This window comes from Crinia signifera, chromosome 12 (assembly GCF_055691185.1).
Source record: "Crinia signifera chromosome 12, ASM5569118v1, whole genome shotgun sequence".
In the NCBI taxonomy this organism is placed as follows: domain Eukaryota; kingdom Metazoa; phylum Chordata; class Amphibia; order Anura; family Myobatrachidae; genus Crinia; species Crinia signifera.
Genome location: NC_139228.1, coordinates 76,409,119 through 76,419,470, shown reverse-complemented (window position 1 = coordinate 76,419,470; position 10,352 = coordinate 76,409,119). Strand labels below are relative to the sequence as shown.

Genomic DNA, 10,352 nt, shown 5'->3' with positions numbered 1-10,352 from the left:
ACAAACTTTGTTTCATGCACAAATAAAATATAATTGTGTGTATTGTTTATGTGTTTGATGTGATTATACAACATAAATACAAGATACCTCATTCAAATATAAAAATATTCCAAAATACGGAATAATCCGTTATCCAAAATTATTCTGCTCCCAAGCATTTTGGATAAGGGATACTCAACCTGTAATGACAAAATATTTACATATAAACTAGTATTTCAAAACAAGAATGTTAGTCTAGCTATACTGTAAATAATATATTTTTTTTGCTTGTCAACCAGTCATGTGAATACATATAGGATGTATCAAGCCCCCTAAGGGTTTGTGCAAATACTAAGCAGAAACTAAAATAAACATTCCATGATACCTGTGGAGAAAGCCATGCAGAAAATTACACACCTCATCGCGTCATTGCATTTATTGATAGCAGGGGTTTGTGACTGTGTCTTGTGCCAATCTAATATTGTGTGACACAGTTTGCGGGATCTATAAAATCATGTGTTTTGTAGCTGCTGGAGGTGACACCGGTCTGTCAGTTCTGTCAGTTCGCAGCGGCCGCAATGGTATCCATCATGGAATACATTGCATGTCAGAATACCTTGTTTATAGATAACACTGAAAGTGTGTCATTTTCTGATTTTTTTTACTCTGTAATAATAAAAAAAATATACAATTACATTTTTTTTTTACATAAACATATACAACTTTAATGTGTGTCCTGTAGGTCTCATCAAACGCGATCCAGTATAAATTCTCTTTACTAGCAACTTCTTAAACATTTCCTGGTTTGGTCATTTTTCATGTACTCTTAATGAGATTTGAACATTAGTAGCTGTACTGTAATAACCATTACATAAACCCAATTCTTAGTAAATTCTTGTAGGGTTACAATATATTGGTTGATGGACTATAATAATATTTTTCAAGGGATTTAGGTTTTTCAACAGGATTATTATTATTATTATTAACAACAGTTTCTTATAGAGTGCAGTGGGTTCCATTATGCTTTTATAATTAGGGATAAAACAAACTGGGTTGTTACAGACATTGAAATGGTCAGAGGGCCCTGCTGCTTGTAAGCTTACAATCTATAGGATTGTTAAACTTGCAAGTACTTTTTAATTAATATGCATGTTTTGTACTTTTTGGTGGACTTTTTGGGGGAAATTTACTAAAGGAAATTTGTAAAAAAAATAGGTGTATTTGTATCCAGAAATACACTTATTTTTGACATTTACTATACCGAAAATACGGCAATTCGTATTCGTATTGATAGGACATCAATACGACTACGAATTGCCGTATTTTCGGCATAGTGAATGTCAAAAATAAGTGTATTTCTGGATACAAATACACCTATTTTTGTACAAATTTTCTTTAGTAAATTTCCCCTGATGTTTAACTTCAATATTAGTAGAGATACATTCAAATCTTGTCAAATTTGCTTGCAGCTTTTTTGAAATACTGCAGTGAATTTGGCAATGGGTTCTATCTTGTTTCACTGTCTTTATTTCCGAACATAAAAGACAGTCTACAGGATTCTAGAATACTAAGAGCAATTGATTGGCGACTTATTTCAGTGTCAGATGCTGATTATTCCTCTGAGCAATTTTGCAAAGTAGGATTATTGTAAAATGATTGATCACAGCAAATCAAAGGTAATAAAGTTTAATCATAGAATATAATCAGGAAACACTTCTTAGCCCAAGGACTACTTTTAAAAAAGAATATAAGTGGCTGTCCACACTTTTGCAGTAAGTAATGTATTCACCTCATATTGTTCATGCATAACTAAGTACTGTATGCTATAGTAAAGCAAGATTTCATAAACATGGATTCTGCATCCTTTTTAGCAGGGCCAACAAAATGCATTTAGAGGTGATTCTGGTTGACATGCAGTGCTGCGAAGTTTGCAGCGCTGCATGTCCTTAAAATTCCACCTGCCACCCACACAGACCCTGTCCCCCTTCCCTGGGCGAATTCGCTCACAGGGCTATGAATGGAAGTTTAGCATAAACATCTATTTGCAGTCTATGGGGCGTCACCGACCATCGAATGATGTGGAGTACACACGATACTCTCAGGCTTGCATGTGTTCTGGAGGGGAATATGGCGGGAAACGGTCATACGGTGATTTACCAAAGGTTTATTAACCACTGGCAGATTGGGCTGCAAGATGTCACACTAGGCTTGGTTTTGGGAAATGGCAGATGATGTGTAGCTGAGGAAGCAGTAGCTAGACCAGGAGGGAAACTAGGTGGACATATATAATGCTTACTCATGAAATAGTTTAATGAGGTATCCCAAAGGAAGTATCACTATTAGAAGATGGAGGACACTGAATAAACAGTTTAGTAGATTTAATGAAGACTTTACAATATAGTTCATTCAAGTAAGGCAATACAAGATGAAGCAACCTAGGCACTTGAAAACTGTGAAGATTTGTAAGTTATGGGAGAATTCCAAACTGAGAATTACTGTAAAGAGTTTGCTGACTGGTGATGAGAATGAAACTGAAGAATACTGTGAAGAGGTTGAAGACTGCTGCTGTAATACTGAAGAATAAAGGACTGTAGCTAAGAGATTGTAGAAATGAAGACTGTGGCTTGAAGAATGTAGAAGTGACGACTTTGGCATGAATTTGGTAGAAAAGAAGACTGTGGTTTTAAGGCTGAAGAAATGAAGACTGTGGCTTTGAAAACTGTATCAATAAAGACTGTGGCTTGAAGACTGTAGAAAATAAGTAGAAAATTAAGACTGGCTTTGAAAACTGTATCAATAAAGACTGTAGAAATGGAGACTGTGGCTTTAAGGCTAAAGAAATGAAGACTGCAGCTTTGAGGCTAAAGAAATTAAGACTGTGGCTTTAGGGCGGTAAAAATGAAGACTGCAGCTTTAAGGCTGAAGAAATAGAGACTGTGGCTTTTAATACTGAAGCAATGAAGACTGTGTCTTGACGACTGTAGAAATGAAGACAGAGGGTGACATTTAATAGAATGAGAGTTTTTCACACTTTTTAAAATCGCACCATATCGCCGCAAATCGCACTTTTCCCCCCCCGCAGTTTTCATGTGTAAATCGCATATTTAATGGGATGCGCATAAGCGGATAAAAAGTGCAATATAGTGCGATTTGGTGCAATGTGGTGCGAGATTATGACACAGAAAAGTACGATTTAATGCGCCGGTCATGTGCGAGTTTTGGACCAACCGGAATGCGATTTACAACACTGCCTCCGCATGCCAAAGAACCCCTAACCCAGTGGTTCCTAACCCTGGTCCTCAAGTACCCAACAACAGTGCACGTTTTCCAGGTCACCCAGCAGGTGCACTCATTATTCAGGCACATTTGAAAAGATCACAGGTGGAGCTTATTATCTCACCTTTGATTCTGTGTGGAGACCTGCAAAACATGCACTGTTGGTGGTACTTGAGGACCAGGGTTGGGAACCACTGCCCTAACCTATTGGCCCACCTAAGTCCCCTACATTATGCATCACACCCCCTATATAAAGGGGCACTGGCACCATTTTAATCTTTGATAGGGAGTAAGGAGCATGGAGAGGAGCGATTGGAGTGAGAGGACAGACCAGTGGAAGGGGAGTTGTAAGAGGCAGCAGGGGGCCAGTCACACCCAGCACTACCAGAGGAGCCAGGGGGAGAGGCAGCAGAGGTATGCTGAGAGGCAGCAGTGGCAGCAGTGGCAGAGGGAGAGGCAGCAGTGTGGCAGGCAGCATGGCCACAGCAAGGCCAGCACAGGCTCCGGAGGAGCAGTCCCAGATGGAGGAGGTGGAGGACCCTCTGGCATCGCTATCACATTCTCTCACCCAGGATGTGTTCATCACCCAGACAGAGGAGGAGGCCCACATCTCAGAGGTCGACTTTGGTGAAGTGGGGGAAGATGGAGGTGAGGAGGAGGAGGAGGAGACTGGCCTGGAGGAGGAGGCGGACTTGGCCATGGAGGAGCTGGAGGAGGATGGAGATACTGGCCGCACCCAAAGTGGCCACAAGGTCAGATTCGCATATGAGGAGAATGTGGCATTAGTGAGGGCCATGCTACCCGTATATGACTGGCTGTTGGGAAAACACCAAAATAAGAGCACTGCACAGCGTAAGAGGGCCATGTGGCTGGCCATTACTCAGGCCGTCAATGCAGTGAGCAACCACAAGCGCACTGTCCAAAATGTGAAGAAGCGCTTCAATGATATTAAGCGGCACCTGAAGGCCAAAATGGGCGCTGAGATCAAAGAAGCTACCCGCACTGGGGGAGGACCTGCAAATCCAGTATCTTTTACCAGCTATGAGAAGAAACTGAGGAGGATCATACCTTCCGAGGTGCTTCCTGGCCTCCATGTGGCAGATGCTGATAGGCCACCAACGCCACCCTGCGCTGGTAAGTTGAACAAATGTACAACTGACCCATACATTGCAATGTTTTTTACATAATACATAATTTTTTTTTACATCATTTTTACATTGCATAACAATAGTACTGGTATGGAACAACATATCCCAGCATAAATACAATCTGTTCATTATGCTGGGCCATGTAGTTCCACACCTGCTGCATTTCTACAAATGTATACCAGTTTCTGTACCAGCTTAACATGGATGTGAGCCCACACTTTTAGGTCTCCTTGTGGTATACCATAATCGCCTATATACCAAACATATCATGCCAGTCCACAGTCCAATGCAAGATTTTTAATGGCACTCAATAAGTTTTAATAATTTTCATAAATGCTGCCCATGCATGGTCCATAAAGTCTGTCCATTTTTACCTTTGCAGATCATCCGCCCCGAAGTGCAAACGCACCGCAGCGCCCCAGAAAACATGCCACAGAAGCAGAGGCTGCATGTAAGGGGAAGCAAAAAAGCAGCATTACACATCAGTACACACACCCATTTCACATACACAATTGCCAACATTACATTCATATACAGGTGCCACATGGCTACAGAAATGAATGTAATGACAACCAGCCATCACTCTTATTACCAATGCTACCATGACATGAAGTCACAGGGTACATGTGTACGTACATAATACCCATTGGTATGTGACATAACCCTCAGTATAGCTTAGACACATCTAACTACAAATAAACTGCACTATTATGCTACAATACTTACCATTTTCTATGTATCCACAGGACAAACACAATTAGGGCAACACCCCACAACATCATCCCAAGTGGATGAAGAAGATATGGAAATCATTCTACACCCGGTGGACTCCTGGGCACCTGAAGAAGAAAGCATGCCGACATCAGAAACTCAGAATGCTGCAAGTGTGGTGACCCCAAACCAACCCACACCCACCACATCGACCCACACACCAATTACACCCATAGAAATTGCTAACCCATTGCATACTTTTAAAACTAGGCAGCTTGAGTTTATGGTGATGCAAAGTCACCAAATAGGTAACATCCAAGGCTACATTCGTAACTTGTTTCAACAAGTTAAAAGATTAAGCAGCAGTGTCCGTGTTGCTGTGGGCACACAAGTGCGGATGGCTACTACCCTAGACACCCGTTTGTCCGAAATAGGTAATGGCATACGGGAGCATAATACTCATATTGCCACCCTTACTGAAACCATTATTGGGCAAAAAATAGCTCTAATGGCGCAAACAAATGCATTAATTGGTATGCAGGCACAAATTAACCATATGGACCTTAATTTGGTAGGGGCACCTACCTCTACTGTTATGCTGTGTACACACGGTCCGATTTCCTTTCCGATGTTGACGTTATAGTCAACATCGGATCGCAAACCCTTGCGATCCCGATCTGATCCCGATGCGCGTTCACGTATCGGAAGCCAGAAAGTCTTGGCTGCCTTGTCTATATAGTGAAGATCTGCACTATATAGTCAAGATAGGATGCAAATCGGATGTGCCTTAAGATCCTATCCACGATCCTATCTGATCGGATCGTGGATAGGATCTTAAGGCACATCTTACCGTGTGTACACACCATTAGTAGTGTGTCTAGCACACCAGTGAGTGGCTCACCCACTTCTCCCCTACGTCGGAGTGACCAGGGGTGGCCTGGGCTCAAGTGCCAAGGAAGGGTGTGCGCGTTCTCAGCCATCTCAAAAATAAAGCATTTTAAAAAGCATTTATTATCACATTTATGGGATATTTTGTACATGTATATTTTTGCATCTTTTTCTTCTTTGTCTTTAAACATATTTGTACACATTGTTCATGTTTGGCCACAAAAAAAGTGGCTTTTTGTTGAAATTTTTCAAGTAAAAATGACATGCACCAAACTGAAGTTTCTGTGGTCAATTTTAAAAAATATATATATTTTTGCTATGCCAGAAAAGGTTTCGTACTATTGAAATGTTCAAATGTGTAGGTATATTAGAAAATGTCACCACTCCCTTACCTTGTAAGTGTAGTAGGTATACAACTATGGAGTTGAAGTCATAGGTCTCCAGTTGATCACTTGATGCTGAAAAAGCATTTGACAGACTCCACTGGGGCTACCTGAGCTCCACTCTACAGAGCTTTGGCTTCTGCGGAAGGATACTCAGTTCCATCTTGGCCCTATATTCTTCCCCGGGCGCAAGAGTATTTACAAACGGTTGTTCTTCTTCACATTTTGATATTACAAACAGCACTCGACAGGGTTGCCCCCTTTCCCCTTTGATTTTTGCTCTGGCGATTGAGCCCCTGGCTGAGACTATTCGTACTCAGGCACTCATCCATGGACCGGTTATAGGGGGAATATCACATAAGATTAGCTTATTCGCGGACGATGTCCTATTGTGTCTCAAGGATCCATTATCTTCCCTTCCCCACCTACATACGATTCTGGACACTTATTCTAAAATTTCGTACTACAAGTTGAATACCACTAAAACGGAAGCTCTCCCACTGGACATATCAGATAGCATGCAAGCTTGTATGAAGGAGGAATATAAATATACTTGGAAGGCTAAGACGAATAAATATCTAGGTATTAACTTGGCTAGGGACTGTGATATTCTAGACGCCAATTATGACCCTCTGCTTCGTGCTTTCGAAGTTTTTACTAAGGATTGGATGCTGCAGGAAGTTGTTACGGATTTGGTTGTTACCCACGGTTGAAGTCCGGAGACAGGGACGTGAGGATGCTGGTGTGGTGCTGCAGGAGGCAGGGAGCTGGAGATCAGGCGTGAGCCCGTAGCTGGGACCGCTGTTTAGGACGGCCACAGCGAAACCTACACTAACTCTGTTGAGTCCCCCGGGCAGATGGAATACCCCTGCGGTAGTGCTAGGCTTCGCCTGTAGCCGCCGCGTTCGAAAGAGCCAGTTACGCCGGCTCTGACCCCGATGCAGCCAGGTGTTACGTGGAGACAAGGGGTGAGCGATCGCCAGGGGGTATCTCAAGAGGCAGCTCTAACTAACGGGCCTAACTGAGAAAGAACCCCTAACTAACCGGCACCAGGCCAAGGACGGGACAACGCGACCGAGTCGCAAACCCAACAGGAGATAGGGAATCCTCGGAACCAAGAAAACAGAAAACGGATATTCCCCAAAACCGGATGCGGAGAGGAAAGGGGAAACCCCTACCTGACGGAGACTAAGGAACAAGATAAGGGGAAAAATAGAAGACAAGAATAAACCATAACCTGACAACAAGAGAAAACAGTCCCGCGGAGGGGAACGGCCACGGCGGGCCACAACAGAGATGAAAGAAGAACCGGGGCTCCACAGGAGCACTTACGTGACCCACGAAGAGAGGGAGAAGGTGGAATTCACGTGGACTCCGTCCTGGGACAGGAACACTGAACGTAGGAGTGAGGAGACGCCGACACAGAAGACGTCGACACAGGGAACACAGAAGATGCTGACACTGAAGACACTGACGCAGGAGACACAGGAGGCGCTGACACTGAAGACACTGACGCAGGAGACAACTGGAGCCACAGGGAGAAACCCAAACACTCCAGGGACCAAGGTAGCATATAGAACGCTAAATGCAGGGCTGCCGGAAGCTTAGCTGCAGAGGATATCCTGGGATCCAGACAGGAGACCGAAACAAAGGACCAGACAGAAGTTCTCTGCACATGCAGCAGGAACTTAAACCAGGAAGCTGACAGGAACTGAACTGACAGGAAATGAGCTATCACTGGCCCGGATCCCCAGGAGAGCATGGCTTATAAAGGCCTCAGGTGATTCCATCAAGTGCTTGATTAGCTTAATGTCTCACAGCCTAGTGAATAAATTAAGCTCCCAGAACACAAAGCTGTAATGGCAACAGACCTGCCACTGGAGGTCACCAGTGAGCAAAAATGCCAAACAGACAGAAACTGGTTCCTGACAGAAGTATCTTGGGTTGGACGTATAGCAGCAGCGAAAATGGTGCTTCTGCCCAAGCTGATGTACATTTTTCGTACTATCCCTCGAACCTTTCCAACTGCTACCTGTAACAAATTTAATAAGCTGTTAACCTCTTACATGGAGTGGCGCCAGGCCTAAAATAGCGAAAACCACCCTATCATGTGCCAAAGATGAGGGTGGCGTAGTTTACCCTAACTTAGAGAAGTCTCCTGAGCCAATCTAGGGATTGGTTCTCGTCGGACAATAACAAACCCTGGGTTGCAATAGAACAGGCTCTAATGTCCTCCATCCTCCTCCCGGATCTGTTTAGATTAGCCCCAGCAGCTACCCTTTCCCAGTCCTCAACCTGTAAAGCGGTCCGCACAACTCTTATGGTATGGCGGGGGTTAGTCTCTGTGGATACAGACATCTGTCTACCCTCCCCACAACTTACTCTAACGTCCATAGCGGCCCTAATCTCTGACTTGAATGTAGATTCCTGGGTGCCCTTAGGTTTAGTGTCGATACAAGATATCCTCTCAGACAGAATCGTGGTGCCTTTTTCCCAACTTCAACAGCAGAATAAGGTCCCGAAGCGAGACTTTTACAAATTTTTACAGATAAGACACTGGCTTAGCGGTTTCCTCCCTAAATCCTCAGTTAAGCTCCACATACCTAGAATTTTACTGTCATTTTTTGATGCTACAACCGCAAGGGGAGGTATCTCGCGCTGGTATAAACATTTGATCTCTATTAGCTCGAATAACAAGTTCCCTTCTCAACACCAGTGGGAAAGAGATTTACCAAACGTATTCTCAGAAGAGGTATGGAGATTCATTTTTCGCTCCTGTTTCAAAGTATCAAAATGTGTTAATCACTCCGAAATGTATTTTAAGCTAGTTCACAGGGCATACCTTACACCAGATCGTCTCCATAAGTTTTGGCCTTCTGTCTCCTCGCTATGCTGGAGGCAATGCGGTGGGGTGGGGTCTATTTTACACATTTTCTGGTCGTGTCCAGTCCTGAGCCCCTTATGGAGAGTAGTCTTTAATCTTCTAACTAAAGTACTTCATCAACCCATGCCTATGAACCCTCTTGTTGCACTCTTTCACTACTACCCAGGGATGCTACCAGCTAGCGATAGATACCTCCTCGGGCATATACTGTTGGCGGCTAAGGCTTCCATTGCCCAACTTTGGAAGTCCCCAGATCTTCCTAGTATCCAAATGATTGAAAATAAGATACATAAGCATTTCCTATTTGAAACTTCTGATGTAGCCTATTCCCCTAAAGCGTCTTCAATCCACTTCAAATAGTTCAGATGGACTGTATATAGGGAATCGGAAGGACATCCGTGTAACCGCAACACCTCTTTGGACCTATCAGTATTGTACTCGCCTAGCAATATCACACATCCGGCAATCGCTGATGTAACTTTATCTTAATAGAGTGCACACTGTCTGTTCTGTTTGTTAATGGGTATGTAGATTTCATGAACTACCTGACATATTACGCATGTGCATTATGTACATTTTCCTCTTTGATTTTTATTTATTTATTTTTTATTCGTATTTTTTTTGTCTCTTGTATAAATTGTTTTATTTTATTTCTTTAATTTTTTTTTCCCTCTTCTTGTTATTCTTTTATTTCTTGCCTTTTTCATTAATAATATCAATACTTTGTGTTTAATTTTCTATGTGTCTTGTGTTTTAAATATAACTCCAATAAAAATAAAAAAAAATAAAAAATAGGCGTTTCTCAGTTGAACATATGTCTTATTCCACGGTAATGGCTTTGTAGCTTCAGGATACAAGGAACTGAGAGTGACATTTAAACGAGATGCGAGAATGTGATTTTTGAGATTTTTTTCCCAGCCACTTTTTCCCGAATTTGCATATTTAATGAGATGTAAAAAACAGCAAAACAATTTCAGATTTTGCCTCAAAATCTCATTCTAAAAAAAAATGGCACGGGGTCCCCCCTCATGAGCATAACCAGCCCCGGGCTCATTGAACCGGACCTGGTTCCAAAAATACGGG

General features: G+C 42.7%; 1 protein-coding gene across 1 annotated transcript in view; it reads right to left on the bottom strand.

Moving 5' to 3' along the window:
* Positions 1–1,383: 1,383 nt before the first annotated feature.
* BAHD1 (bromo adjacent homology domain containing 1) overlaps positions 1,384–10,352 on the bottom strand; it is a 172,432-nt gene continuing 163,463 nt past the window's right edge. Inside the window, exons 9-11 of the transcript XR_014466180.1 lie at positions 5,130–5,242; positions 4,778–4,848; positions 1,384–2,957 (exon numbers count right to left, since the gene is read on the bottom strand). The gene's annotated coding sequence lies outside the window, so the exon portion shown is untranslated. The remainder of the gene's footprint in view (positions 2,958–4,777; positions 4,849–5,129; positions 5,243–10,352) is intronic.